This window comes from Cyanistes caeruleus, chromosome 8 (genome assembly GCF_971803275.1).
Source record: "Cyanistes caeruleus chromosome 8, bCyaCae1.hap1.1, whole genome shotgun sequence".
Lineage (NCBI taxonomy): Eukaryota > Metazoa > Chordata > Aves > Passeriformes > Paridae > Cyanistes > Cyanistes caeruleus.
This window is the reverse complement of record NC_141708.1, coordinates 28,452,694-28,477,908: the sequence shown is the minus strand read 5'-3', so window position 1 is coordinate 28,477,908 and position 25,215 is coordinate 28,452,694. Positions and strand designations below refer to the sequence as shown.

At 40.7% G+C, this 25,215-nt stretch overlaps 1 long non-coding RNA gene across 2 annotated transcripts in view; it reads left to right on the top strand.

Annotated features, from left to right (window-relative positions):
* LOC111931445 (uncharacterized) overlaps positions 1–25,215 on the top strand; it is a 71,058-nt gene that overhangs the window by 20,206 nt on the left and 25,637 nt on the right. The window contains exons 5-9 of one of the 2 annotated variants that reach the window (XR_015290080.1): positions 1,536–1,588; positions 1,827–1,943; positions 13,672–13,722; positions 16,120–16,209; positions 19,080–19,203. This is a non-coding gene — a long non-coding RNA (uncharacterized LOC111931445). The remainder of the gene's footprint in view (positions 1–1,535; positions 1,589–1,826; positions 1,944–13,671; positions 13,723–16,119; positions 16,210–19,079; positions 19,204–25,215) is intronic. The other variant, XR_002865543.2, reaches the window with a different exon arrangement.

The following is a 25,215-nucleotide window of genomic DNA, read 5'->3' as shown; positions in this document are numbered from 1 at the left end:
GAAAAGGCTGAGTCCAATGATTCTTCTCCTTTAAAATACACACTTCTGAAAGCCTGTAAGCATTCCTGCTTTGCTGGCTATACTGGCAAATGCTATCTTTAATGGATCGTGGATTAGTGTTTCATAAATTTAAGCTTAAAATTAAAACCTGAAAAGGTAATTTCTCCCATCTAACCCACAAGGGAGTGGTGTTTTGTTCAGCCTGCTGGAGCAGTCTTTTTGTGAAAGCACAGCTAATCTGAAATACAATAAACTATATTATTTCCTATTACCTCTGCTAACCATTTTGTTAGGCTGTCCATCTTTTTGCATTTCTTAGCAGGCTAAGAAAAAAGAGTTTAATTGTACAGAGGAGATCATTTGCACACAATTGCTTCTCCCAAGAAAATAAATTATTTCTATTCTTCCTGATAATTTCTTCAAGCCTTCCTCTTTTGTGCAGCAAGCCTTGTGTACATGTTGGGTTTGAGCTCCAGAGGTACCAGCCCTCTTGGCCAGTGACCTTGAGTACAAGCAAGGTGTGTTTGCCTCCCAGTGCCACCTGATCCTCTGGGGACCAAGCAGCAATTTCTTGTGTCAGTATTAAGCAGGAAATTTTTTGCTAATGTGTCAGGATGGTTCCTCTTCATCCTCAGCCAAGAAGGTATCCTGGGTCAGTTGGGGAAAATTCTCCTCAGACAGAGGCACTGGCTGAACAGAAGTTTTGCAGTGGTAGGAAAAGCCTGGTTTTCCATTAGATTTCAGTGGTACTTCCCAAATTCCCTGTGCTTGTTGGCTTTTCTGTGAGAAAACTCTTATCTAGCTCCTCAGTTTATATTTTGTGATTTGGCTGGAGGAATCACTGCAAATGAAATAATGAAGAGCTAAACATTTGCCTTCAGTATTTGTAAGTTTGCAGAGCAAAGGAATGAGCTGAAGAAAGGCTGAGAATGGCTATAATTTATTGCTATTGTTATTATCTGTGCTTTCCAGACTCTGCAAACATTTGTCCTACCACAGGGACAGCCAGTCCCTGCCTTCTCCAAGCTGCTCTGTGGGATTTATGAATTTCATTAGGATTGATCCCACTTTCAGGGGGCTTTCTTGTTTCTGTGAACAAGCAGGAATGCTTTCCAAGCTACCCAGAAATGAACAGTTTTATGTATGAAGGGGCTTTTTTCTGAAGCTCCTACTCTTTCAGTTTCCCTCCCTTTTCTCCATTTTTCTAACTTCCTTTTGTTTTCCTTTACCTGCCTCTGACTCCCAGAACACACAAGAGAAGCAGTTTTTAAAATGTCTGTATGTACTTAAAAGGCCTTACTTTTACAAAGAATTTTTAGCTGTATTTAAGCAATTAATTAATAGAATGAAAGAAAAGGAGTGAGAGAAAATGTTTTCAAGTTTTGTTGCTAAAGCTGGTTATACCTTAGGTTTGGGTAATTTGTTGCAGCCTAAGAAGGCTGAAATGGACATTTATTTCCTAGTTGGTTTTTTTTCATCATGTGCACATAGTTGAATTCAATGGCTGCAAGGGTAATTATTTCTTTGTTTGTCAGGAACATCCAAATTGCCATGGTTTCCACAGAAAATGTGCTCAGACTCCCTGAAAGTAAGTACACAATAGGCTGTTACAGCTGCCTTTTCTACTGGAATTATTTTAAGTAAAAGTGATGCACAGCAATTAACCCTTTGTGCTTGATGCACATCATCACCTCAATCAATGGGCACTTCACAGAATAAAGGGACAGGATGAGAAATTTCAAGATTCACTTCTGAAAAGTGTCTAGTTGAACTGCTGGGAACTTCAATAATAGTAATCTTTCAATAGCATATTGGATTTCTCAAAGGGTTATCTCATGGATTACATCAATAAAATACTTTTTTACTCGCTTTGGAAAACGTGGAGATGAAGTTATAACTCGGAAGATTGAGATGCCACATGTGCTGCTGGAGACAATTCTCTTGTAAGTGTAGCCTTTCCTGTCTTGCCTGAAACCTGGCCAAATCACAGGCCTCTGCCTAACTCTGCTAAAATCAACCCACCCTCTCCATTTGCCACACAGATAATTTCTGTTCCCTGAGAAGAGGGAGCCACTTGAACAAATACCTTTCAATTGTTATTTTTTTGAAAAAATAAGATTGAGATGTTTCAATCCAAAGATGAAAATAGTTTTGAAATTTTCCAAGTGAGTTTATTATGTAACTTCAGCAGTCCTGAATTGGAGAGGATGAAAAGCTGATGCTGAAATGCTCTTCTTCAGGGTTTTGAGGCAGGCAGGGAATCTACCTGTGCTCTACAGAAATACATCTGACATTGGTTAAATTTTAAGCCCAGGTTAACTTGAGATAAAGGAGAGATTTCCATGATTGGGTTCATGGGGATGGGTGCAATATTTCCCTGCGTCTGGTCCTGGTAAATAAGCAAGTACCTGAAAGGCAGCAGAGCTTCTTGGAAAATTCATCTGTCTTCAGTGTAGAAAGAAAAATTTAAGGGATCCTAATTGAAAAATAATAAAGTATCTTAAAAATATGCTTTCCATTACATTTCAATCAAACTCCTAAACCTGCAGTATTTTCTGGTTGGTTTGTTTGTTTTTTAACCATTTCATGATGCAAGAACCTGTAAAGAAACCTCCCTGTGGTTGCACCTGCACTATTTAGGATCACAACAGATTTCTTCTTATTTGGTTAATTCACTGAATGCAAAGAGAGAACCTCTCATTTTCCCTATTCATCGTAAATCACTCGTGGTGTTGGTAGTTCACATTCTTATTTACACTTCAATTTTCTAGAGCATGTTTTTTACAGAAAAAGACTGAGTAAAGAAACACAAAGCCTGATGGCTGGGCTGGAGTTTCTGCATTGTGTACACACATGTTTAATATCTTGACATTTTCACATCTGGTAACTGTAGAGTTTAGGACAATGTTTGCCATGACAGAATTTCTATTTTGATAAAAGAAGAGCAATAAGTTTATGAAAAGAGGAGGAAACAATGGGCAGGAAATGCAGTTGCTTTTGACAAGCATTTATCTTTTTAAGCTGAGCATATTTTCCTCTGTGCACCTCGGTGCCTCAGAAAGCTCTGCAGTGAAATTTGGTGCTGCTTTGACTGGTGAGGGAGAGAATGGGAACTGTACATTCATGGGCCCTGTCAAAATTAAACTATTAAATGACTTGATTGAATGTCATGCAGTGAAAAAAAATCTTTGAAAACCCTCTGTGCTATTAAAGGGCAGGGAAATAGTTATGGTTCTCTGCATCCAGTATTCCTGCCTCTGTGAATTTAACTAGTTGTTGGCAAAATGTTTACTTGATATCTGAGATTGTTCTGTGTTAAGACTTAAATTGTGAGGCTGCTCCTGCTGATGCTATGTTCTTAAAGACTTGAAATTCTGCTTGATAAACAAATCCCTTTTACAGATCAGATGCCTCTTGCACTTGACTGCATCAGTGATTCAGATAATGACTTTGATAGGGGATTTATTGTGTTTTAATGTAACTTCCAGTTGGGGATTCTTTTCCCTTCACTAGGTAATTCATACAGTGTAGTTATGGTAACTAATGTTGATTAGCTGTCAGACAGGATCTTTGGTGATGCTGGTGAGAGTGGGTTAGGAGAGAGCTTCTGTAAGACTGTCTTGGTTTTGATGATCCTTTGAGGGAGTTTGTGGTCTTTGTTTCAGTTTGTAGCAGTGTGTGCTTGTGCTGGGGGAAGAGATCAGGCAGAACAATCAGAATTCCTGTGATTAGCTTTCACCTGGACCATAAGAGATCCAAAAGGTCAAAAGCCTGTGGTAAGGACCAGAGTGACTTGCAACTGGATCCTAAATAATGCTACCTGTTCTTATCAGCTCTAGTAGAGTGTATATGGTCACCAATTATGAAATTCAAGAAAAGGGCTTGGACTTACAAGGTAAATTCAGTTTGTGCAGAAAAGCATTGAAAATATTAAATCTTTTTCATCAGATCTAACACTCAGCACTCAGAAAATTGACTTGAATTGTAAGCAATAATAACTCCAGGCAAATCCTGGGAAGAGATGGCTCAGGGGAAGCTCATAAAGGTGTGCAGGCAGGATATCAAGAAGATGGAGCCAGGCCATGGAAAGATGGAGGCTGGGGCCATGTGAAAAAGCAAGGCATGCAAGAAACCACAGGTCCTGCTTGTCAGTGTAAGTGCTCCTGCTCTGGGGTCAGTCACTGTGGGGAGCAGCAGTGGAGGCACATCCATTGTGGAGACAGAAGGAGAGCAGGCAGGTGCTGAAGTGCAGCTCCTGTAACTGTGTACCACGTGTGTCTTGGTGAAGGAGATAAAACCCACCAGGATCTCACCAAGGTAACTTACTGCAGCAAGAATTTCAATAAATGCTCCTGATACAGCCTTTGTTTGTGTTGGGTTTCTACCTGGGGCTGAATCAAAATGTGGTGTGTTGGTGCAGCACAGAGATAGGGTAGTTCATGGTTTGATGAGCAAGAGTTAGATTTCTCCTGGCATGTGTTTGTTACCTGGCACGTGTTTTGCATGTGCATTTAATTCATACAGTTTAGCTCACCTCCATTTTATTATCAGGAACTGATAATAAAAATGAAGCTTTTCTGAATATTTTACTAACCCTAAATTGCCCACCTCTTTGCCAGTTTTCCTTTGCTATATTCTTCTTTGCCGTTCTCTTTAGATTATTTTCTAATAGTTTAGGTATTATATTGCTACTTTATCTTCTAATTTCTAGCTTTAGATCTCATTAGATTCTGTCTGGTTTTCTGTTATTACTTTCTCTCTTCTCAAATAACCTTTTCCCTTTTAGACCTCTTCCTTTCTTTCGAAAGCAGCCTTAAAACCAATTCTATGTAATTGGGAGCATCTCAAAATGCATCACTATCCACTCGGTGCTCTCCAAGTTGTGGCTGCTCTTATCAAAGAATTTTTGAGAATTTCTTTGAGAATTTTTTTTCTTGTTGAGAAAGGCTGCTCTAAGCAGCACTGGTGCTTGGAGATGTTGGTAAGGATTCTTTTGTTTTTTGCTTCTTGCAATTCTCATTGGTGGTTTGGATCTCGCTGGCCATCACTGTTAGGTGGGAGAAACAGAACTATAGCAGTGCAGCTGAGCATGGCCCTTTACAGGAAAGTTAATATCCTGAGAATTAGTCATCCAGCAGTAACATAACAGCTAAAATATGCTCATGAGACCTGAATATTCTGAAACAGCTCTGCAAGCACCATGTTGTGAGTCATACATGCTATAAAGCCCTAGGACAAGATAAAGGATTAAGCTACTGATTCATTCTGTCTGGGGCTGACACTTGCCACTCGGAGAATCTGAATAATCTCTGTCATTAGGCTTTGCAAAATGTAGCTGATGGCTGTTGTAGCCTTGATAGTCTAAAAATACAAAGGAGAAGCAGCACAGAGTGAGTGTCCTTTGTGAACCAAGTGGGCAGAGTGGCAGAGGCTGTGCTAGCTGTGTCTGAGCCTCTTGTTTGGCTCACTTCAGTTGGAGTTTAGAGAGTGTTACACAGTGCTTGGATAGGGATTTGGGCCTTGCAATGGCATGTTATAGCAAAAGGTAAAACAGGAATCCTGAGCTCTTCTGAAGTTCTGCTGAAACATTGTTCAGTGTCCTTCATGAGGCACTTTGCTTTAATTACTTCTGCTGTGCTTGTCTCTGCACTAACTAATCTCTAATCCTTGCTGGTTAGTGAAGAACAGGCACCAAACCTTAAACATTCCTAATATTTTTGTGTCTGTCTTGCAGGGATTTACTGCAGGAACAAAAACTGTGGAGCAATAGCACTAAACAAACCTTGACCTTAATTGCTTAATTATATATATATATATAAATGTATATATAAAATGTATATATACACACACACACACATTTTTATATATATGTATGTATGTGTGTATATATATATATAAAGATATATAAAGTGCTTTGATCCCCTGAATCAGCACTATCATGCAAGTGCAACCTTGCTGACAATGAACATAGGCACATCATTATTGGTTGCATTTAACATTTGATTCTACAAATATGGCTCCAGTTATTGCCAGTGGAAACTGTTTATAAATGCAAACCCCAGATTGTATATCTGATTAGAGACTAAAACTGCAGTAAATTACCAAAGAAAGTGAGAACATTTACTAGAAAGACATCTAGAAAAGCCAAATTAAGTTTTGTGTTTTGTTTAGGGCCGTATAAAACAACTTAAACAAGATTTTAAACCAAACAAGGAAAAACACAACCCAAAAAACCCCAACCAAAACCCAAATCAAACATCACATCAAAATCCCAGCAAAATAAGGAGGCAAATAACCTCCCCAGGCCTAAAATGGCTAGAATTGACCATGAGTTGTTGCTGAACATTGGAAAAGTTCAGATTTTCCTTCATGATTTATGTGGCTGTGTGCCCAGACTGGAATGGAAGCGATGGAACAGACTGACCCTCTGGAGGGAAGCAAGGACTTGTGCTTGATGGAAACCAAGGGACTTTTCTGACAAATAAATTCAGCAAAGTACCTGAAGGTGTTGAAAGGCCAAGAGGGATGCCCCAAAAACGCCATCCTAAGGCTGCTGCTCATCAGGCTCGTACCTTGTCTCTGTCTCCATGTCTTCTGCTGGGAGGGTTGTTGCATTTGGACACCTTTCTTTCCATGCATGGCTTTTTGCACAGCAGCCACTTAACCATGCCAGGTAGATAAGAAAAGTCACTTTAAATGAACTGCTCCATCTCTGACGTATGAAAATAACTCACAGTGTCCCACAGGTAGATGCATTCAGTTTGTAGGTAGAATAAAACTCATTATGGGCTGGCAGGGAGGCTGCCTTCCATTTCTCCTCTCTATGGATTAATCTCTGTGTGAAGACTCACCACTCCTACACATTATTTTTGGGGGGGATCTGGAACTTCCAATGCAAAATGCGGTAATTGTATTTTATGAAATACTAAGTTTTCACCTTGAAACCAACCAAAGCAGAAAAAAGCAGCCCAAGTGTACATTTTGAGTTGATAGCTGATTGTTTAATCTCCCAAGAGCCCATGTACTTGTGTTTTGCGGTTCCTCTTTCAATTACAGAAATAATTCTCTCTCCCAGGCACAGAGTTTGAATATTTTCCAGAGGTTTTAATGTCTTGAAGGCTGACAGAAATTATTTAACATTTTGAAGTCTCTTTCCAAAGCCAAGAGGGTATTTTAAGAGCCTGTAATAATTTTTATGGTCATGCTATATTGCCTCTTGTTTGAAAAATACTCTGAAAATGGAAGAAGTAGGAAAAGAAGATGGAGGTAGCAAAGGAGACATAATTTTTTCATTTTTCTTGATTATTCCTTGGTTTTTATACTTTGGTACCTGGATAATTGAAAGATAGTGGAACTGTGGGAGGAGGAAGATCAGGACAAAACCTGCTGCAGCAGTCTGTGAATATCAGTTAATAGAAAATGTTCTTTGCTTTCTACGTTCATATTGACAGTAAGCTGGAACTTTGCCCTTACAAGATGTATTGTGATATATGTAGCTGCCCATTCTTTTTTGCAAGGACTTTTGGGCTTTTTTGGCACCTATGTGCAAAGGTTTTAGCATGAGAAAGAGTTCATATGCTTAAGTCCTGATCATTGTGAAAGAGCAAGGAAATAGGACATGAAGTACTGATGTAAGGTGGTGTGCCTGCCCTGTTCCAGAGGAAGTCCAGGTTGTAATAACTAAAGGAGGCCTCTTCTCTGGAGATTTTATCGTGTTTGTGTGCTTTCTTGGGTATCTCAAGCTAATGGGTTTGTCTGCACTCAACATCAGTCTCAGCTGGTTGAAATATTTGGATATCACCACATTCCATAACTTTTCCTATTGTCCTTCTTTCAGAGGTCCCAGTTTGTTCCTACAGCCAGATTTTCTAGGATGGGAGTTGAGCTTGAACTGGTGTTGAGGAAGTGTCCTCTACCAACCTGGGTTACATTTTTATACTTCCCAAAACTCTCTGCAGAAGAGAATGGGTTTTTGCATGTGGTGTATAAATATTTCTGTGTCTTGTATGAATATTTTATAATCCCACTGAAATGGGGGGAAATAACTTCTGGTGGAAATCTCTGCTGAATGGCATTTAAATACATAGATACTTTGTTGATACAGAGATTTATTCCATAAAGCATTGTTCTGTGTGGATTTTTTGTTGATGATATGAGTGGATGCTTAATCTGCTTTTATTACTAGCATTTAAGTTGTATTCTGAGATTTCAAAGAGTTTTGTCCCTGAAGTGTAAAATGCTGGATATGGCTCTTGCAATAATGGAGATCTTTTTCAGGACTGATTCTTTGTGTGCTCAAGAAAATGCTGGCAACAAAAAAAAATCTTGCTTTGAGACAAAACCATCAGAGGCTGTATGTATGCTTATAGATTTTTTTTTTTTCCTGTTTTCTTTGCCTGCTTACTTTAAGAGATGAGAAACTTTTTTTCAGTTTTGATATTGGGGAATTATATCAACCTTTTAGACAGCTGCCAAAAGAAAAAAGAAAGCCTGAGCTGTAAAATTTAAAAAGTGTTGCTAGAGGAATGGCTTTTTTGTGTTACCTCAGTATCACAGTGTTTTGCTTTTCCCTTATTGTCTCTGTGATGGTTAGAATAATAAATAATAATGATATTTTGATCTTACACAGTGCTTTTGTCCATACATCTCAGAGAAGGTTGTAAAAAAGAGGTTGGTGTACTGCCCTGTTTCAAGATGGAGAAACATAGAGGTGAATTGTGTTTCTGAAGGTTATCCAATGTGAGAGAGCTGGCAGAGAAATTTCTGTCAGTGTCGTTTTTCATTAGGAAAAGCTGATTCACTGAAACTGAAGCCTTTCATGGAAATTCATTAGTGTCCAGGAAACTCTGCATCTCCAGAAGCTGAGGAAAATGTCACATGCTGTAGCAAGGAGCAGATAGAAGCCTTGTGGCAGGGGCATCTGCTATGGACAGGCAGGACCTGTGAGGTTTCCCTTTTAGAACTGTGGTGTAAAGAGATTTGAATCAGTCTCCCTCACGGGAATATCCCTGTCTGTAGATGTGGAATGTTGCTTAGTCATCCCCCTGCTGGACACAGCACAGCCTCTCTCAGCCAGCAGTGGGTCTGCTCAAGGGTTTCATCCTTCCCAAACCAGCCTCGATGGCTGTTCCTTGCTGGGGGTTGGATTTTCTGTGCATTGAGGAGTGAGTGGATTTTACAGATCTCATATCTTCAGTATGTAGGGAAGACAAAAAAAAAAAAAAAAAAAGAAAAAATCAGCTAAAAATTTTTCAGCCACAAAAATTCTCTTCTATGGAGCTGCCTTTTTTGAATGTGTTTATATTTCTAATTTGGTAACAGAAAGTTTTGGAGGAAGGAGAGGCGTGAGAACAGAAGGATAGATGGGCACAAACAGACTGTAAGGTCATGTATGGTATTTTCCTCAAGAACCCCAAGCAGAGTCATCAAAGGGTGTTGATTTTACCCTGACTCTTCTAGAAAACTTTGGAAACAGCAACCAACCAAATGTTCCACTTTTCAGTCCACTAACTCTGCTGATGATCTTGGGAAAGGGATCATGTTTACAAGCAGAGAGGGTGGCAGCTTTTTGCCAGGGAGAAACTGAAAATAAAAATCCAGACTGAACCTCTCAGGTTGAGTGTTTCACATGGCAAATTCAGTCAGACTAGAAAATACAAACTTCAGACTGATTGTAAAGTCACTGTTGCATTTCATGTATGTAAGCCTGAAGACAAAAGAATATGTTTTGCTCAAAAATGCTGGAGCAGCCTTTGAGCTTTGGGATAGCCAGCTGGAGGCAGCTTGACTTGACAAAGGTAAAACAAGATAAACAAAATGTAGCTACTTATTTTCAATAATTTAGATTGAAATACTGAAGAAGAGATTTATTCTTGTGCAAGTCTTTCGCAAAAGTGTTGGCAGTCTCACATAAGAGAATTCTTCTCCAAGAATTTTTAGCAACAGGTGCCCATCACAGGAAAGTGCTGCTGATCCCACTTTTCCTTTTAAAAGATCCTTGCTATTACCTAAGTCAGTAATAAACTGCCCAAGATTTGGTGTAACAGCCTCCCTGACTATGAACCTCATTATAACTTTTTTCCCCATTTTCAAAGTCCACCTCTGCTTCATCTTTGTCTTATATTTAAATCAATTGATGCCATGGGAGAGTATTACACAAATTTTTTAAAGAAATAATTGTGAAGCTGCATTAATCAAAGGAGTAGTGTGCTGAAGGAAATGTCAGGCCTATTAGCTTGTCAGCAATCAGTGGCAGAAAAGCTGCTTTCAGCTAGTTTGCATTGTTTCTTTGACACTAATTAACAGATTTGCTACATTTTAAAATATGATAAAAGGGAGAGGAGGGAAGGCCCCGTGTGTTGCTGTAGTGGGAGTGGAACAACAGGTCTGGCCCATGTGAGGATCTTTAAGATGGTTGTTGGTTTGATTCTTGTTCTCTCCCAGCCTCAGCCCGGTGGGAATGGCCTGGGTGGCATGCAGAGTGCTGCCTGCAATCACCTCCTATAAGGAGACCAGAAACCTGTCTGTGGTCCTGGGTGTTCCCTACCCTTCCTATTATCAGAACACCTGAGAGAAAGGTAAACTTTCCACCCTTTGTCTACCCTTGCAGTGGTTCATTCTCTAAGCAACTGAAAGACAGAATCCTGCATGGTTTTCTGAGCCCCATGAGGAGGAAGAAATTCATGAGCTGTTTGGGTTTAGTGAGTTATTAGGGAAGCTAGTCCACTGAGCACCTCATCCATCATGGGGCTCTTCCCTCAGCCACTATTTAAATAAGATATCCACACACTGTCTCCCCAGTACTTCACCCAGTAATTCTCTCCCAGCAAAGCAAAAGAGATGTTTGGTGTTTGGTGCTTTACTTGGCTGTGGGAAAAGGCAGTGGCTACAGCTGAACGGGATCTTGTGCTGAGAAACAAAACAGCTGCTTCCCAGAAGAGCTGAGAGATGAGAAAAAGCCAAGGGTGTCAGTGAGTGGACTCTAAGGTGACTTAGAATCAGAATTAGGAATGTACTTGAGAAAGATAATGGCAAAATAATTTCACCACTCATTTTTCAGGCCATTCAGAGGTCTCTTGCAATCCTAATTTCCTTTTCCAGAAACTCTGGTGTATACAATATGTGAGCAAATGGGTTCCAAAATGAAGACAAGGTATTTTTTGTTCACCTTCGTGGAAATACATACACACACATTGAAAACTAATAGTTCAGAGTTGAAGCAAATAATTTTGACAGTGAGAAAGTCACAGTGAAATTCTTCCTTTGCCTCAGTTAGGACATTGTTATATAAATATTCCTCCAGAGTGACGAGTAACAATTCTATTCATCATTACTACTTACTTTTTAGATGTTGTGGATTCCTGTGGGATTGCTTAAAGCTAAGCATATATTTAATTGCTTTTGCTGGATAAGGATATTCTTAGCTCTGAAGCGGCACCTGAGCTATGACATGTACAGAATGGCTGTTATATTTTCCCATTAAGTTAGTGCATTTATTCTTCACTCTGACAACTCATAAACCTACCATGAGTCAGAAGAAGTTTCTGCTATTAAGTTCCCCATTTTTCTGCTACATTTCAGCGTGGAAATAGTTAGAAGTTGCATTATACATTACATATCTTGTAGTCTCTGTAAAGCTAATTACCAGTTGAAAATTGATGAGAGATTAATCAAAATAATTTTAATGAGTTTGTAATAAAGAACTATACAAGTTGATACACATTTAAAGCTATTTAGCATTTTTAGTAAAGATTGTACGATATCAAAGAATGTTGAAATGAATCTTTCCCACCTTTTGGTGGTCTTTCTGTGCCAGGCATTGTGAAGGGTACTGAAAGTGTATCCTTCTGGTCATGAGAACTCCACACTGCTCATAAAAAATGCTTCTCCTCCTGGGCTGGCAATTTGGCACTTCTAGCTAGTTATTTTCAAATGGGCTTTTTATGCAAATCGACTGGGTTTGATTGAATTCAAGTATAAAAAATCAGAAAAAGCTTTGAACCCTGAAACCTTCCATAAGATACTGAAATAGCTCGGTTTAAGGGACATAATTTTCTCCATTCTCCTCTCTGTGGTTCCTCAGTGGAGATAAAGAGTTTTATCAGAAGTGCTACTCAGGGCCTGGCTACAGGTCCTGCTCTGAACTACTCTGCAGGAGAACTCCTTTCTTTCCTTTATCTGCAGGGATGTTAGTCTCTTCACAGAAGTTACCCTCTGGCATTGTAAATCCAAGGCAGCAGGAATACCTCCCGAGGGTGGTGAATAAAGTTGGGCAGATAGGCCTGCTTGCCTGAAAATAAAGAGAAAATGAATGTCCACATCTGCTTCTGCCTTGCACCTGGGCTTAAAGGGATGTGAAAGTAATAAGTAGTGTTACATTTAGTTCATATTGGTTGCCTTCTCTACAATTGTTCAGATTGTGAGTAACATCAAAACAAACAACAAGGTTTGTGTGAACTTTGTTCTGGACACCAAAATGAGAAAACATAGCTGGCATATCTTATTTTGCTCCATATGGTACATCCCATGTGACCTTTCATTTTGCACATTCTCAAAAAACAAGAGTAGACTTGTTGGAAGTTTTTCCACCTATGCAGCAAAGGGAAATGTAGGGTGTGTTCCCTCTGGAGAAGGCTGGGCTGAAGAAGACCAGTCTCCAAATTCACCTTAGGCCCCTGATGCAAGCACTAGTTTGGGATCAGGCAGGGATTGTACTTGAAGGTGGAAGAGTTTGTGTGTGAACAAGAAACCTTGTCAGGAATACCTAAATGAATCTTGTGTAGAAGGCAGCAGAATAAGCATTGCCATATTTATCTCCTGGAATGAACATCTTTTTCCCATCTTAATGGCTACTGCAGTTTTAATTTCCTCTCAGCAGCAGACTTTTCTAGTGTCTCTCTAAACTGCAAGGGGAAAATTGTGTCCTGCTGCAAGGAGCAGCAGGGGCCTAAAGTGGTGTCATGGAAAAGACAGTCCTGTGACTCTTGATCTGCAGACAGAAAATGGCTGTAATTTGGGTGTGCTTTAATCTGGACAGTGGCTGCTACCATTGTCCAGTGAGTGCTGAGTCAAGTGCTGCAGGTTGTCCAGCAAGTGCTGCTCGTGATTGCTGACAGGCTTTGGGAGTGCAATCCAATCAATGCTGCACTTCCAGCTTGGCAGTTTCAGACAAGTTCTCTTAGGGTCAGTTTTGTGATGGCCAAAGCATGGAGCCTGAGTGGCAGAAAAGCAGGTTTGACAACTTCCTCTTTCTCAGTAGGGATTAATTGATGACCCAGTGCCCTGTTCCTGTAGCTCTGGCTTCTCAGGTGATTCAGTGATTCCTGGTAATCCTTGGTGAGCCTGCTGGGAGGGGAATTTCAGATACTCCTCAAGTGCAGGGAGTTAAATCCATTGGCCATGGCTGAAAGCAACTGTCTGGGATAATGTATTAAAATAAAACCAATCAGCTCCCCGTCCCAAGGAGTTCTTGAGTTGCTGCCCATGCTAACATCCTATAATGGGTATTGTTTCAGCAAAAAGGCAGAGAAAACCTTTGGCTAACTGCTGTATGAAATTAAGGGGCAGATAAGGCACTTTCTTGCAGAGCAGCTATGAAGGATTACTCTGCTGTAAATTATGACTTAACATTTTGGTAAAAAAATAAACATTTTTTGCTTTTTTATTTGTCAGCCTTGCAGATTCAGCCCAGCTGTGGATGAGTGACCTGGAGTCTGCTTGCAGGTAGCTACCAGGATCGTTAACTATTTATGCTCTTTATTGAGAATCATTAACTATTTCCTTGTCTTTACTGTTACTGAGACTTCACAGAGTCTCAGGGCTGGCAATTAGGTAAAACATCTTTTCTTTACTTCTAAACTGAGCAAGGTTGATTTGGAAGGCAGAGAAAGTAAACACACACCTGCCTTTTCACAAGGTCACCCTAGAGAGTCTAATCATATTTTAATTTGGAGCAGTGCCTTTGGAGGGTGGCAGGCAGCCCTTTATGGTACAGTAAAGGGCAATCCCCTGTCATCAATGGCTTTGACTTTAAAAAAAATCAGTGAATGAATGAATGCTTCTGTGAAGTCAAGAAATGAAAGCAAAGTAAATAGTAAAAGTTCTTCATACCATAACAACAATCTATTCCTCTCCCTTTCAGGGTAAGGAAGAATCCCTGTAGAAGTAGCATTTGCTCTCACCCATAGGTGCAGTGTTGCTGAATGGAGTGACAGCAGCTTTCAGAAAGTCTGTGTTTTGTTTCAGAGTGCTAAACTGTTTGGCAAAGAGTAAATCAATGACAAGTTCTTCTATACAACTTACATAAATGTATCCAGCACTTAAACAGTTTATCAGTAATTCTAGGGATCGCATTACTGGTGAATTAAAGCTTGGCCTCTGCCAAGAATTCAGTGGTGACTTTGGCTCTCTGAGTACCAAGGAGACCAGTGGAAGCAGGAAATCAAATTCAGATATAGCCTGCCACTGAAAACACTGCAGAGCAGAAGAGGAGCAAGGAGCAGGTGCACACTAGCATTCCTTTTATAAAAGGTATATTCTAGAGATCTCCTGCTAGTTAAACATATCAGAATATTAGTAAGTCTCATGAAAAGTCATGTCTCCTTTAAAGCTGGGGGGATAAGCAGCTAATTTTTAAAATCTTGAAAAGCTGAAGAGGAGTTGTAAGGAAGATAAGAGATTTGCTGATACACTTCAGCTTTGTCCTGCAGACAGAGTGGTATTTTAATTTTTTTAGGGTAAAGTGCAGCAGTTTTTGTTTTCAGAGCTGTCTAATAGTTTGGGTTTCCTTTAGCTCAGAATGCCAGTTCTGAGATAACAGTGGAGCCTATCCTCAAAGTATTCTAAACATGATTTCCTGTTAAGGCATACACCTTTCCAACTTGCCTTATTTCTGCTAATAAGGAAAATAAGCTCTGTCCTCATCGCCAAGTTCTCAGCAGATCCATGAGCCAGGTGGTGATTTGGTGTCATCTCTTTGCCTACAGTGGGAAACTGCTTCCATTAAGCTTTCTTGGAATCTTTATCCAAGAGAAACAGCAGAAGCTCAATTGCTCATGTTCTTTTTAATGAAAGGAGATGTTTTACCTGGGATAGTTGCTCAGATGATCTCCAGGTGCAGTGGGCCACCAGATGTGCTTATCTTAATGAGCCTGAACCATCCATCAGAGCAAGCAACTCTCAATTCTGAGCCAGCACTGGCTGATGGAGCAGGGAAGGCTCTTCTCAGTTACCATGTGTATGCACACACTGGAGCACTCAGCTCAGCTGCACAGCAATAACCTGCAAGTTGCCATTAATAAAATCCCTGCTGGGTTGCTGTCACACATGGACATGACTCTGAAACAAGGCTTTTTTCCTTCCCTATGTTGCCATCCTCATGCTCTCATCAGTCAGTCTCTTCTGAGAGTGAAAAGATTTCAAACAAGTTTTCATCTCCAACTTCTCACAGAATAGAGAACTGTATGTGTGAAAATCCATATGAACAACTGGGGCCACTGAAGGAAACACACTTGTGAAAATAGGAGTCTTTGAGAAAGGGAACAATTGGCTTATGGCATGTTATTGCAAAGAAATGTGTTTTTCAATAAATATAAGGACTTCTATTATGTTGCAGAGCATTTCTCTCTGTCTTGAATGGTGTCAGTGGTGTTCTGTTTCCCTCTGCTTATCATTTGAACACAGCACTGAACCCATTCTGATATTTTGCTTATTATCAGGATGTGCTTAGAGTTTTGTTTCAAAAGTGGATGGGAGTTGCAGGTCTTTACACCAAAGCATTTTGACTAGAGGAAGTAATGCCTCTAGACTAATGCCTCTCTAAAGAGAGAGATTTAAGTTTTCCCATTGTTTGTTTTTTTTTTTTAATTTCAGTTGTGATTTTCATGGGGTTTGTCTCAATTTTATTACACCACACCTTTGATTTGGTAATAGAGACAATTAGCATTAAAATCTGTTAAAGCATTAATGTATTTGCATTCTTTGCCCAATTTGTTTCTCAGTCAAACAGAGGAGCCATCTGTGTAAAGGAGAGAAATGGCTAGGGGTAAACCTTGGGATCACAATTTTGGACAAGTTTAGACTGATTTTCAAAGTCAATTAAGTCCTTTTATGTCTTTGCAGGCATTTTCTGTGGTGGACATTTTCAGTGAGTGTATTCTTTTTGAAGTTATCGAGCATTCTAGTTGTCAGATGTCTCTCCTGAAATGCCTAGTAAGTATTTATGTAGATCTGTGGGTTTTTTAACAGTGTCCTAGACCTTGGATGCCTTTCCTTATGTAAAGTAACCTGAAGCACTCATCCTGAAGGAACAATCTATATAGATTAATGGATTTCCTGAGTACCTACACAGTGTTCAATTATAGATTAGCATTAGCTGATGGACACATTGAAGTGTTATGTTGTGATTTGTGCAGTTTTGTGTGGTTCTGTATTTCTCCCTGTCAATAGGAATGCCAGTAACAGTAATTTAAGAGAAGAAAGTGAATTTTTTTTTTTTGGAGAGCACATAAACATTTCTGTAGGTAATGAGTTCCCCCAACATAAAAAAAAAAGTTAAACTATCACCCTGTCACTTATATGAGTGCAGACTTTGATGTCATAATTTATTCATTTCTTGGCTCACAGTTCAAGTCACTTAAAGTATCATTGATGGACTTTCTGCTAGAGCCTCTGCCTTTTGCCCTTCCTCCTGTTTGCTCTGAGCTCCTGTCTGGGATGATACCAGCAGAGATGTTCCCTTGGCACAGGTGCAAAGGTTTTTCAAGAATGCTCTTGACTGCCAAGTTTTTATCTTGTTCCTTTACTGCAGAAGCTTTGTTTTCACTGTAGGATAACAGGCTGCCCAGCCCACTGGTAGGTGCAGCTGGTGCTGTGTGATGCTTTCTCTGCCCACATCCAGAACAGGGCCTGTGAACCTGTAGAGTGTCCAGGTCCCTCAGACACACTGGAAAATCTCTGTGACGTGAAAGCACTTTTCCTCTGATCTCTATTTGGAGTAATATCTGGAAGTCTTTGAATTTTCTTTGATTGATCTTCTCATTAGCCCTCATTTTCTTTCCATTACATTGGTCAAGAGGATTGATCTTCATTCAAGAAATGTCTCCATTATATTTTTCCTCTGTATGAATATGCAGCAGTGCATGTTCATTGAGTGCTATACAATTTCTGCATTCTATATATGGATTATAAATAATTGTGCTGTTCTGTGCACTGACAGAGGTTTAAATGGGTACTGTTATGAGCTGCATATTGTAAAAATTTATATATAAAAATACTTAGTGAAGGAAACTTGGATGTGTAGCTGTATGAAAACCTACCTTTTGCCCATAATTTGTGGAAAGACAGCAGTGATCATATTATAAAGCACATATAACACCCAATGACTTTGTCTGGAGCTCAGCACTTCGCAGTAATCAGCCCCATGTTTCATGATGATTATGCCCTTGCAGCTTTCTCATCTCAATTTTTCTGTAACTAATATAACCCAAACTATATTATCCTATTAGGAGGCTCATTTTTTTCCTCCAACAAGCAGCATGCACCTGTCTGCTTACCATGAGGGAAGCAGTGGAAGTGTTCTCACTCTACTGTTTCAGTGTTAAAGGAGGTAATTTAGGCTGTAAACAGGGAAGATTGAGCTTGTTGAGTTAAAATGAGCACATTAATTCTTGAACAGAACCCTGCTTTATGTTTTTCCCCTTCATTACTCATTTTACTTATCTTGGCTGTGTCTGTAGTGGGTGGGGAAAGAGGCAGCCTCAGAGTGTGATTTGGAGCATCTCTCTGAGCCCCTGTTTGGAAGAAGCAGGCTGTTCCTTTGCACAGCTGGGGAGCACAGCCCCAGAGCACAGTGATGGCATCTCCAGTTAGGCACATCAGCTCCCTGGCATGCTCAGGGGAGAGGGGAGAGAGAACAGTAAAGAAGAGCTGCTATGATGTAAAAAGTGCTCCTAAATTACAGTAAGTAATGAATTGCCAGTCAGGCATAATGCCAGGTTTGAGCTGATGGGAACTCTCATCATAAGCAGATATATATATAAATGCAGCTGTGTTGTCAAAACTTGGAGGTGTCACACAGCCTTTTGAACAAGGAGTAGTGTGTAACAACAAAGCAGTTCTTTTTTCCCTCTTTTCCCACCTCCAAGATTACATCTTTTCTGTTCCTTCAGAGCCAGGCAGCTGGAAACATTCTGCACTGTTTCCATCTACATCATAGCAAGTTAAACTTGCAAAGAGAAATGATGCTTGGGAAGTCAGAATTTAGACAATTGAAAAAATTGAAAGACAAAAAGGTTAATTTTAGCTAACATGATGTGCATCCTAGAGCAAATGTTGCTCAGGTTTTCACATGAGGAGTCTGAAAACAGGTCTTTCTCAGGTGTCTGAGTAGCCAGAGAAGCCACTGGAAGCCCAGTGTCAGGTTGACAGATGACTTGCCAATTAACAGCGTCATATAATGAATTCCTGTAGTGTCTGCATTTCTTCTTCATATTTTTATGTGAATGGTTAAGCAATCCTGATCTTTGGGCTTCAGGATGTTTCTGTTAACAGGGCACAGGCTGCTCAGATAAACCTATGACTGAGAGACTGAAACATCCCTGTTGAAAACTGCTTGCAGTGGCCATCTGCTCTCTAGCTCTCTGTGTATGAAAACTTAATGTAGAGATAGAGCTGGTGCCTGAGGCAAAGAACTTTTGAAATAGGTTTGGATGTTTTCACTTGGCAAATTGTTCACAGAAATCGTTAAATACCTTCTTGAACACCCTTTGGAGCATGGATGGCTTCTGAATTTGTTCTATGTATAATTTAAACACACATTTCAGCTGCAGCTTATAGCCAGCATTACGTGGTCTATTTGTTTTGTCAACAATGACCAGGTTTTTTAAAGATTTCATCTTTCACAAACAGGACTAAAAGGACTGATACTGTTTTCCCTGCTTGCTGAGGTGGGAAAGTTACAACTGGGCTGTTACCTTGTGAATTTGGCACCTGGTGCTGAGGATTAATACCTGACAATCTGTTTCTCTGCACAATCTTAAGAAGTGGTCTTGAACTCTTTTCTCCCCTCTCCTTTCTCACAGGTCAGTGTCCCAGTGCTGTAGAGAAAGCGACCCTGGATTTTGCCTGTTGACCAAATTTATTGCCTTGGCTTGATTTTACAAACCTGAGTTGTATGTCTGCAGCATCCTTCACATGACATTCCAGGTGAGTGTTCCTTGGGGCTTGAGAGCTGTCGTGAGTCATCTAAGGAGAGTTCAGATAAAAAACTTCTGAGTGAAATTGTTGGTCTTGAAGTTTGTAGTTTTTTAATAGATTTCATTTTCCTCAAATTTACCTCTACACAGTGTCTAGCAAAAGTGTGTGTGCCACTGAAAGTTTCAAGGTAAGGTTAATGAGAGCCTCATAAAAACTTATGCATCAGCTCCTGAACAGAAAATTTCACCTTCAGAGTCCAGGATCAAAAGCACCATAGAAATCATTGCTCTGATGTCTCTGTTGAAAAGACAGTATCATCAGTGCATTTTTCTAAGTGCTATTTCTCTCTAGTGTGCATTACCATTAAAACTTCCAGTACTAAAATCTATATTACTTTCCTTTTGAAATGAGGTTTCCCTCAGCACCATCCCTGGTTGCTTGAACTGTGAATGATTGGCTCTGCATGGAGCATTTTGTAACTCTGCTCACGGAGGGAGCCACATAAAAATAAGCATTACCATCAAGTCTGTTTTGCATACTGTAGCTGTGTGTAATTCCTGAGCCTGGGATTCACCATTTTGCTGACCCTGACTGCCCCAGTGTGCTCTGGGCAGGTTTTGTGACAGTTTAAACAAATGTAATGTCAAAGGATTGCAAAGGTTGCAGTTGTTATTTCTGTTATGCAAGACAGAAGAACAGGAAATGTCTATATAATATATACACTGTTATTAAAGTGCATCCTTCTTTGAAGGGCAATCACTTAAGGGCCTGTCCTTACGAAGTTATTAACTCATCACTTTCAGATTATTCTCTATGGATCCCTGTTGGTCTATTAGCTGCTGCTAAGAGATCTGAGAAAGGTAATTAAGAAAGGCAAGAATATTATTATTATGCTGACATTGGGGGATCCAAGGGAAATGCTTAAGGGTCTGCAAATCAGCAGAGCAGGAAAAAAAAACAAAACCAAAACCCAGTGAATCGGAATTTTGAGGGAATGGGCACACCCTGTATTTTTCAGGTCATTCTAATAGGAAATGTTCCATCTGCCTCAGCAGATTTCAAATTTTGTAATCCCATCATGGCTTGGAGGCATCTTAAGGGTAGATGTTGTAAAGGGTCACATTAACTTGTATGTTCCTGGCAGCAAATAACCCTGAATGACTGAAATACCGGCTTGGTAACTTATAGAGGCTTTTGTGAATGATGCTCTTTGTAACTGTTCTGCAAAGCACAAGCTTCTCAAGCAGGTGCTTGGTGTGTCTGTGGTGAGGATGCATAAAGGGAAGAGAGAAACAGTGTCACATGCTCGCTTGACACAAATCTACTCTGCTTTAGTGGGGCTTTTTAGTGAAGTGTACAGATATGCTCTGGCAGGATTTAACCAGGACTTAAACAGCAACAGGACATTTTTGATTTCTGTTTGTGTCTTGATAAAGTCTGGAAAGAGCAGGTCCTATAGAAACTTTGGTTACTTCACGTACTGAAGTTGGAAATGGGAAAGCATCAAACACTGCTGACCTTGGTTGTGATCTGTGGTGTTGTCTGGCCCCAAAGCAGATTAGGTGTGAAGGTCTGTAGCTCTGGCAGTGGGATTCCCAGTGATTGCTGAGAACAGCCTGGTTATTTCTGCAGACAATCCATAAGGATCTGCATTTGGTGTGTCCTGTGGGCATTCCAGCGTGCAGGTGGAAACAGCATGGCTGTGCTTGCTCCCTGTTCAGCTCCTGTTAACAAGTGGCAGAAAGGGTCTGGACTTCTCCAAATCAGCACCAGTCTCGGCTCCTCTGTGGCCCTGGGAAAAATGTAGATGAAAGTACAGTACACACAGGAACCATCTGTTTCCAGATTTATAAAAGACTCCCTCCCCCTGAATTTAAATGTCCTTTTGTTCTAGGGGAGTTTGTGTAGCCCCAGAGTGTGCTTTACTGGTGCAGCTGAACCCTCCTCTGCTTTGTCCTCTCTGTGTTTGCTGTTCTGCACAGGGCAAATTTACCAAGAAGCTCAGCTGGGGCTGGGAGTAGCTCCTCTGACTTGGAAAATGCCTCTGAATAAATTACCTACTGCGAAAGAACAATGCATATTCTAGCCAAGAGCCAGAAAATGAAACAATAAAGGGTGTTCTTAGAATATTTCTTAAGAACCTGGGTACCTTGAAGGAAAATGAGACTTCTGGAGGGTGATACAGAGAATCTATGTTAGGAACCTGCCTTCTTTTCAGTACCTGTACATGGAGGTATTAAACTGAGAATGTCTAAAGTTAAATGGTGTGAACACCTATCAGTGAGAAGCTTTCAGCGTGTTGAGCAGCACAGGAACATTTTTTTTAATAATTTTTGGATTATTATAAACTCTTCTTATTCTCTTCTGAGAGCAAGAGCATTCTCATCAGCTCTTTGCCTGCATGGACAATGTGGAAGGGCTGTAACATTTCATTTATTTCCCTCTGTTGTTCTTACAACATTTGTGTAGCTGGATTCAAGCTTGTTTCCGTGCTGAATGTGTATGTGTGTTTCTATTCAAAAAAACAAGAAATGTTCTGAGGAATGCAAGCACTTGTGGTGAAATTCATATCATTTTTATACAACAAACAAGATTAGATGTTCATAGGAGCATCTGTAGGCCCTGCAGCCAACAGATACATAGGATTATCAACATGTCCCTGCAAATAAATAGTTCATTTTTTGTGACAAAGCAATGCTCTGATACTGAAAACTCTAAATTAAGATGCTGAAAGCAAGATCTTTATTTTTGGCTGTTTAGAAGCCTGCCTCACAGAAAGCTGACTATTGCCAAATGTCATGGGAATGAGGGACTTAAACATGTCACTGAAGTGTGTACTGCAAGTTCCTTCATGATGAAGTCTCAGATAAATTGGAAACATCTCAAACTTACATCTTGGGAAAGCCAAACGAATTTCAGATGGAAATGAATGGAAATTAATTCAGGGTGTAGACTTAAACCCAGCCTCTAGGGGCACAGTAATTGTGCCTTTTAGGAAAAGGCCTCCTGCTCTTTGCATTTTAACTGTCTGTAATTACTTTTGTGGTTTGTTGGTTGTGGAGGAGCTCGACAAGCTGGAAATTGGCAGATTCAGCGTTGCCTTTATTTACAGTGCTTTTGCCAAGTTATTAAGTCAGCTATAGGAGGTTTTGTCCTGACAAAACTAATCCCTAGGTATGGCCAGACACTGCATTCATTTCCTTTCAACTTCATACTACGATTTAAAACTGTTTTGGCTGTGATTTGGCTTGGCATGAATTGTCAGAAAACCACCAAAATCAGTATGGATAAGCCAGGTTTTCTCTCCTCCATCTGTGTCATGTTTCATCTTCTCTCACAATGGGCTGTGCAAAGCGGATTATGTCCAGGGCATTCTGCAGTGCTGCCTGACTGGAATTGCTCCAGTGTGGGCATTTGGGTACTGCCAGAGGGACAGGGGCAGGAAGCTGGTCCTGCAGGAGGCTTGGAGAAAGCCAGGCAGTCCCAGGAGCTTTCAGAGCCTCTTGCATTTGTTTGCCCCGTGAATGCTGCAGTATTGCACCCCGAGAGCTCTGTGAGCTCCACCTGGCCCTGCCAGTGCTGCCGGGAGGGAGGAGGAAGGGCAGGTGCAGAGCACAGTGGTGCTGCTCCAGCACTGCTGAACAACCACTGTGGGGCAGAGATGTGCTTTGGAGAGTGCCCAGGGGTACTCTGACACTAAGTGTGATGCAAATGCTAATTGGTGCTATCATTCTTAAGAAATGGGGGCATGTTCTTACCATTATTCTGCAGGTCCTGGCATCCTTGTACAATAAGGCCCTGACCTCATCAGGATAACATTTGAATTGGAGACAAGCAAATATCTAACATCCTTACACTGGGATTTCCTCAATTCTATTAACCCTGGATATATTAAAAACTGGCATTAATGGTGATTCTCTGGCACCAGCAGAATATAAAAGTACTTTATGCTTTCTGCAAAGTGACTTATAAACTTTGGGATAAAACCCGTACCAGCTGCTGCAGCTGGGCCTCTTGTCCTTTCTGACATAGATCATAGAATCAGTTCAGCTTCAGATCGAGTCCAAGCTGAGTTAGGGAGAGGAGGAACTTGCTGAAGAACTTCCCTGTCTTCATGAATTTCACACAGACCCAGTTCTCAAGCCTATCCAGGTCCCTCTGGATCTCTTCCCTCCAGTGTTTCCACCACACAGCTTTGGTCATCAGCAAACCTGCTGAGGGTGGACTGATCCCACTGTCAGTCTCACCAACAAAGTATCAGTGCCAGTCCCAGAGGAATGGATTTATCACTGCTCTCCTCTTGGACTTGGGTTATTGACCACAGCTCTTTGAATGTGCCATCCAGCCAATTCCTTATCCACACATCAAATCCATGTGTGTGTGAATCAACACAAAGAGGAAAGCAGGGCAAGCAGCAAGCCCCAGCTGCAATACAAAGAACAGATTTATTTCATTGCCTCACCAGCAACACCAGGAGGCAGAGGGACACGGGGACACAGGCACATGGGACACAGGATCTCTCAGGCTTAGTTCATCCTGGCAAATACTAGTTTTTCCCACACTGAAAGAAGAATGACCAGCATTCCCAGTTGCAAGGTCACTTAGAGTGAAGCTATTCCCTGCTCACCAGATCTTCCAGGTTTAATCCTTTTTTCTCAGCAATGTCTTTCTGGTTGAGGCACAAAGACATCAAACAAGACAGTGTCAAACGCTTTGCACAAGCCCAAGTAGATGCCAGTGTTGCTTTTCACTTATCCACTAACACTATAACTGTCACAGTTTGCCATCAAATTTGTCAGGTACCACTTGCCCTATTGAAGCCATGGTGTGGCTGTCACCAGTCACCTCCCTACGTGCTGTAGTGTGATCTTGTTGAGCACCAAGCTGAGACTGACCAACCTGTAGCTCTCCACGTCTTCCTTTTTTCCCCTTTTTAAAAGTAGGGGTTATATTTCCCCTTTTCCAGTCAATGGGAACTTCACTGAACTGCCATGACTTCTCAAATATGATGGATTGTAGCTTAAGCCATGTCCCCTCAGGACCTGCAGATGAATCTCACCAGGTTCCAGAAAAGATTTACGTGATGCAGCTCCCATTAGCTCGGCTTGTATCTCAGCTGTAAACTAGTGTTTAAGAACAAATTCATTTTGATGGGTATTTAAAGAACCCACAATTTCATCCCTGACTGGAGGATCTTGCACTCTAGGGTAGGTTACTTCTGTGAATATTTGATCCTCATTTTCTCGGTGAAATAAATTGTTCATGCAGCTATGAAGCATTATTAGGTGGTAATGGCACACAGAGTGGTCTTCATTAGAGAGCACTGTTAATTACAAATGCCAGGCTATTTGCAGGCCATCTATTCTGACTGTAATTATGATGTCGCTTGCACACCTGTGTCTGAGAGTATTTTCCTCTAACTAGAGCTCGTTCTTTTGACTCAGCAAGGAGCCTCTCTTGATTGTGGAAATAGCTCTTTTGTTGTCTCCATGGGCAGGGAATAAGACAGAAGGGAGGGAAAACTTGGGAAACAGCCAGCAGTTGAAGCAGACACTGAGCCCTAAGTGACTGTGTGGGCCTACTCAACAGAGGGAGCATGTCTTGAATGCAATGTGATTTAAAAATAGGCTTAAAACAGGCTTATTTGCTGGTGTGCTTTTTGCTCAGCGCAACATGTGTTAATTAGAGCTTTAGCACAGCTTCTCAGTAAACAGCATTTTCCCTCAAAGAAAGACAAACAAGGAGAGGGAGAATTTTGATGCTGGGAATCAGGTACTCTGAATAAGAATCAGCAGCAATGGGTTTAGTTTAAGCTAGGCTGGAATTTATTGCAGCTTTATGTTTTTATAAAAGAAACCCGTGTGTCAGCTTCTAGGGGTGACAGGGATGCTGAGAATTGGCATGTGAGGATAATGTGATAATATAGACACGCCAGGGAGCATGTGTACACAAAAATGCATCTCAGTCAGCCAGAAGGCCATGCTGTGATTTCAGTAAAAAGCTGTGACAGAAAATCAATGG